At 47.0% G+C, this 6,170-nt stretch overlaps 1 pseudogene; it reads right to left on the bottom strand.

Annotated features, from left to right (window-relative positions):
- Positions 1 to 2,840: 2,840 nt before the first annotated feature.
- On the bottom strand, positions 2,841 to 2,984 carry LOC111826554 (annotated as a pseudogene).
- Positions 2,985 to 6,170: the final 3,186 nt, after the last annotated feature.

Here is a 6,170-nt window from a genome sequence, read left to right as displayed (position 1 = left end):
CAGATGAGTGGATTAGAAAACTGTGGTACATCTACACAATGGAATACTACGCTGCTGTAAAAAAGAAGGAATTCTTACCATTTGAAACAGCATGGATGGACCTGGAGAGCATTATGCTAAGTGAAATAAACCAATTGGAGAAAGATAAATATCATATGATCGCACTCATTTGCAGAATATAATGAACAACATAAACTGATGAACAAAAATAAAGCCAGAGAAAAAATATTTTAAATATAATAGAAGTAATCCTCTTATTTGCAGATTTTTAATATTTCCTACAACTTTCGTGATATTATACTATGTTAGTACAGTTTTGGTAATATTATTATATTTAAAATCTTTTTTCTTGAAATATTAATGTTTATTACATGTAATATTATTATATTTAAAATTGTTTTTCTTGAAATATTAATGTTTATTGCATGTAAATGGCTAATTATTTTGTACTACAATCTGGTAATAGATTTATTTTATATATTGTAAAAATAAAAATTAAAAAAAAATCAATGGAAAATATCCTCGGGCAAGGATTAACAACAAAAAGAAAATAATACATAAATAAATAAATAAGTAAAAACAGCTTGTCCTGACTTCCCTCCTCCAGGGTCCCTCCTTGCTGGAGGCTTCTGGCACTGGGGGTGCCTAGCAATTAGAAGCTTCCTGTCCAGAGGGGGCTTCACCGGACCCCCTGGACTCCTGGAGAAACCCAGCCCCCCACCTCTGGTCCTCTGCTGGCTCCCTTAGTGAATGTGTTTGTTGTGGGCGGCAGCGGGGTGAGCTGCCAGCAGGAACTGGACCCCACACAGCTTTCATTCAACTTCCAGGCACTTTCCAGTATACCTGAGACAAAGGCAAAGGCTGCCTCCTGAGATGCCCAATTCCCTGAGGTTGGCAACCTCCCCACAACCTCTCCACTGGTTCTGTACATCCGTTGTCCAGCCCCCCTCTGGCACTCACCACCTCTCACACTGACCATCTGCAGAATCTGACACTCTCACAAGGTCATCCATTCACTCATTCATTTGCCAAGTGTTTATTATGTGCTATGCACTATTCTAAATCCTAGGGATAATGCAGTGATCAGACCCAGCCGCTACCTTTAAGGAGCTGCTGACATTATAGTGGGAAGACATAGATAAGTAAACAGAGCACAGAAGGAGATCTACCAAGGGTTTGAATCCAGGCCTGTCTCCCCCTCACAGTCTCACTCTCGTGCCAACAGTCTGTCACCAGTCAGGAACTCAGGAGCCTGCCATTCTCAGTTCCTGACTTTAACCTGCCTCTGCCTCAGTTTCTTTCTCCAGAAAATGGACGGGCACAAACACACACACATACACACACACACACACACACACACAACCAAAAAAAAGAAACACAAAAGAAAACAGAAAATGGGCACACTCCTGCTTCCTTTTTCTCTAAGGTGTTGGAGGAAATTAATGAGTTAAGAGATGGGCCTGGCCGTCATGGCTCAGTGACCTATGAAGCAGGAGGTCAAGGTTTGATTCCCAGTCAGGGCACATGCCTGGGTTTCGGGCTTGATCCCCAGTGTGGGGCATGCAGGAGGCAGCCAATAGATGATTCTCTTTCATCATTGATGTTTCTGTCTCTCTCTCCCTCTCCCTTCTCTGAAATCAATTAAAATATTAGGAGAGAGAGAGAGAGAGAGAGAGAGAGAGAGAGAGAGAGAGAGAGAGAAAGGTTTTACCAGACAGAACAGGAAGTAGAGCACAAGTCCACACCTTAGCTGAGCTCCCATTATGTGCCAGGCATTTGCTAGGCTAGATGTCATACGTGCGTTACATCCTTTTATCCTTCTCCCAAGCCAAATGCGGGTAGAGATCCTTAGCTCTGTTTTGTAGGTGAAGAAACATGCTCAGGCAGATGGCACGACTTGTCAAAAGTCACACAGCAAGGGAACAATAGAACTGAGGCTTAAACCCTGTCATTTGGGACACAGAGGGAGAGCTGGGATTGCCCACTTTCCCCCCAATCCTTAACCGTGGCCAAGAAGGTGGAGATTCACCTGAGGATGAGTGGGGGCTGGCTCTGGGCATTGTTTTTCCTGCCCATTTGGCCAGCAATGATGGGGCACCTATGAAGTGCCAGGCCCTTGGCAGGGGTTTGCAGACTCTGGGCTCCTGGAGTGCAAGGCTGGGCCTGGAGGGACTCCTGAGGCCAGGCTCCTACCCCACACCCACCTGCCTGGGAGCAGAGTTGGGGGGAAGGGGCGGACATGGCCTGGTGCCCACCATGTTGCTCTTGGATGGCAGCCGGCCTCGGGAACACTGGGGCTCTTATGCGGAAGGGTTACCCTGAGCTCCTGCCCAGGCCCCATTCCAGCCCAGGCCTGGTCCCTTCCTCTGACCCAGTCCTGTGTTTTCTTGTCTTCTTTATTTCATTTTTTAAAAACAATTTTTGTTTTGAGAAAGTTTTAAGATATAGGAAAAGTACACAGGGAAATGTACAGTTGCTGCTCAGAACTGACAATTGTTCTTACCATTTTTTCCAACCCTTTTCTACCCTGGCTTCTCCTACATGTTTCGTGGAGGTCTGGCCTGGCTCTTCAAAATGGAGGTGACATTGACAGGAACTAAGTGGTGAAAGGTTGGGTGTTAGAGCCAGAGAGCTGTGGATTTGAATCCTGAAAATGTTGTGACCTTAGACAAGTCATTTAATGTTAAGCCTCAGTTTTGTGTTCTGCAAAATGTAAATAGTAGCTCTTTTGCGAGGACTCACTGTGATGATGATATAAAGCCCAACGCACACAGTCCATTTCAGTAAAGAGGGTATATATATATATATATATATATATATATATATATATATATATTTTTTAATGTGCCTCAGGCATGAAACAGCTCTGGCCACCAAGACAGGCATCAAGCTAGGATGAACTAAGGACTGCATGTCTGCTTTGCCCCTGATTGATATAAGACCAGCACCACCAATCGGGTGTCTCCTTCCCATTGCCAGGGGGTAAGAAGGCCAATATTTTTTTTTGTTTTATTGCTTAAAGTATTACAAAGGGTATTAGATATGTGTCCTTTTTTTCCCCCCCGCCCTTGACAATCTCCTGGCCTCCCCTACCCCTCAGTGTCTTATGTCCATTGGTTATGCTTATATGCATGCATACAAGTCCTTCGGTTGATCTCTTACCCCCCCTCCCTCCTGCCCCCCAACCCTCCCTGGCAAGAAGGCCAATATTAATATTAGCAACTACGGGCCTACATGGGACCTACCCCAAGGTATGGGGAACACACGCCTATGACCAAGAGGGAGGGACTGTGAGGGTCACCCCTCCTCCAGCCTTTGTATTTCCTCATTTCCCACCCATTGGACACATATGTCCAATTTCTACCCTGTAGATACAATGCCAGGAACTGCAGGCTGCCCAGGGCCTTGTGCTGTTGTCAAAGAGCCTGGCACTGATATTGGCAGCCTGGGAAAGCTTGTGGGGAAGCCCCTTAGACCAAGTCACATGGAGAAGAATGGGCTAGGAAGGATCCGAGGCTCTCTCTGGGCCAGTCCTATGGCTTCTCAGCAGCATCCCAGTCTGCTTGTCCTCTTGTCCCAGACACTGTGGGTCTGTGTCCTCCTCACACCCCTGGGTCTTGGCTTGCACATTTGTTGGGAGGAGAGAGGGGGCCTAGGTAGCTGGGAAGTGAGAGGCTAGACAAGAAGGATAGAGGATTTGTGGTCTGAAGGGAATCAGGAAAGAAGCCCCAGAGGAGCCCTCACCCTTCTTTACCTTGCCTGATGCCTACTAAGTGACAAGGACTTAAACAAAACAGGGGTTTATTCATCCCTCACTTAGCTTCAAATCTGGAGGTGGGCGAAGGTGGGTTTGAAGTCAGGGTTGTGGTCTCTTCAACTCTCTAGACTTTTTCCTCATGGTTGCAAGATGATAGCTTCAACTCCTGCCATCACACTGTGCTCAGACAGGAGGAAGGAAGAAGCCACAAAGAGTCGTTACACTCAGTAACTTCTGATTTTCATCTTTTTGGCCACACTGTGACACATGGCCCCCCTGGCCTCAAAGTAGGTTGGGAAGTATATTCATTCTGCTGGACATATTGTCTTCCCTAACAAAACAAGGGTCTGTTGAAAAGAAGTGCTGCCTGAGCATTGAGCAAGCACTTAATCTCTGCATCACCGATCTCTTTATCAGCCCCAAATATCTTCTTTAAAACACAGACTTAACCAAGTCATTCTGAAACCATTGTAATTAGCTAGTTATCTATATATATAAAAACCTAAGTGACCAGTTGACCGGTAGCTATGATGTGCACTAACCACCAGGGGGCAGACACTCAATGTACAGGCATGAAAACATGGAACAGACTGATGAATCTCAGAGGGAAGTGGGGAGAGGGGAGGTCGGGAAGAGATTAACCAAAGATCTTATATGCATACTAGAGGCCCGGTGCACGGATTCGTGCACCAGTGGGGTCCTTCAGCCTGGCCTGCGGGGACCAGGTCGAAACCAGTAGTCCAACATCCCCCAAGGGGTCTCGGATTGTGAGAGGGCACAGGCCAGACCAGGGGCCTCACGGTAATAATAAGAAAGGAGACCCTAGTTGGTTTGGCTCAGCGGATAGAACGTTGGCCTGTGGACTGAAGGGTTCCAAGTTCAATTCCAGTCAAGGACACATGCCAAAGTTGTGGGCTCAATCCCCCATAGGGGGTATGCAGGAGACAGCCAATCAATGATTCCCTCTCATCATTGATGTTTCTATCTCTCTCTCCCTCTCCCTTCCTCTCTGAAATCAATAACAATATATATATTTAAAAAATAAGAAGAAGAAAGGAACAAAGGGGGAAGCCAGGCATTATAGGCATGTCATTTGGGCAGCTTCACCAGGAAGATGCAATTTCACTCTCCCCAGGGAACCACCAGCCCATTCCCTGCAGATTGCTGGGGAAGGGGTCCAAAAAAGAGGGAGATAGATGCATGTGAGTGAAGTTGGGGGGCCAAGGAAGGTGTTGTCAGTCACACCTGGGAACAGATATCGTTGGCTAGAATGGGTGTGCCCACTGTAAACCTGAGAAAATTTGGGAATACAGAATCCTTTAGACATATGAGTTCTCTCTTTTGTTGGTCTTGGCTCTTGTTGCTTTTGGCTCATGGCCATGCACATCCCACATGCAATGGACTGATGGACTGCAGTGGGAAAACACAAATTAAGCTAGTCTGATGCTGTATTGGACTGTGCAGACATGGAACAGAAACTTTGGGCATTGACTCTGACTTTAGCTCTTCTGAAGCTGAAGTTACGCTTCTTCCTTGGTGGGTCAAGGGGAAATGGGACCTTGGACACTCGGGGATATAATTCCACGCAAATAAAAATCACTCATTCTTCTGTGTGAGTCTCAGAAATTTTTTTTTCTCAGGATATCATAAGAATTCCACTCCCATGGGCACCAGGGGGAGATGAGGACCTCTCCCCACCATTAACAATTCCTCAGCTTTAACTGCTTTCTTCCCACTACCCTCTGGCTTCTCCAGCAACTCAGCCCGGCAGTCAGGACCCTTCAAGACAGGCCTCTGCTGCTCTCTACTGTCCCTTCTCCTATCTCCCCAGACCTGCTCTGTGTTCCCGCTGCACTGAGCCCAGGCAGGCCCTCCTGAATGTGTCTGATTGTTCTCACCTTGGTGCCTTTGCACTTGCTGCCCTGTTGCTGAGAGGGTCCTTCCGTGGTTCTGCTTGCCCATCCCCTCCTCCCTCCAGCCATCCCACCAGATGCCTGCCATTCAGCTTTCTGGACTCCTTTCAGGTATTTCTTGTTCTCAGAGACCCTTCCTGACTACCCCAAACTGGACACCTAAACCCTTTCTCTCTCCCTTCCTTCCTTCCTTCCTTCCTTCCTTCCTTCCTTCCTTCCTTCCTTCCTCCCTCCCTTCCTTCCTGCCTTGCTCGCTACGGATCGAAAGTGGTCCTTCCTTACGTCCATAGTTCATGCTGGCTACGTTGCCTCCTTGCGGGCAAAGTACCGACAGGAGGTGGTGTTAAAAACTTATCTTGCTCCCATACGGACAGGATCAGGTACTGAAAAAGGAGAAAAAGGTTGATCAGAACACGAAACGACAGCATTAGTTGACTAGGTCCGGGGGAGCTATCGTTGTGGTGGGGGAGCGTTAAGAAGGATAAGGGTCATGCTCGTGT

This window comes from Myotis lucifugus, unplaced genomic scaffold, assembly GCF_000147115.1.
Source record: "Myotis lucifugus unplaced genomic scaffold, Myoluc2.0 scaffold_1, whole genome shotgun sequence".
NCBI classification, from domain to species: Eukaryota; Metazoa; Chordata; class Mammalia; order Chiroptera; family Vespertilionidae; genus Myotis; species Myotis lucifugus.
This window is presented reverse-complemented; position numbering and strand designations above follow the sequence as displayed.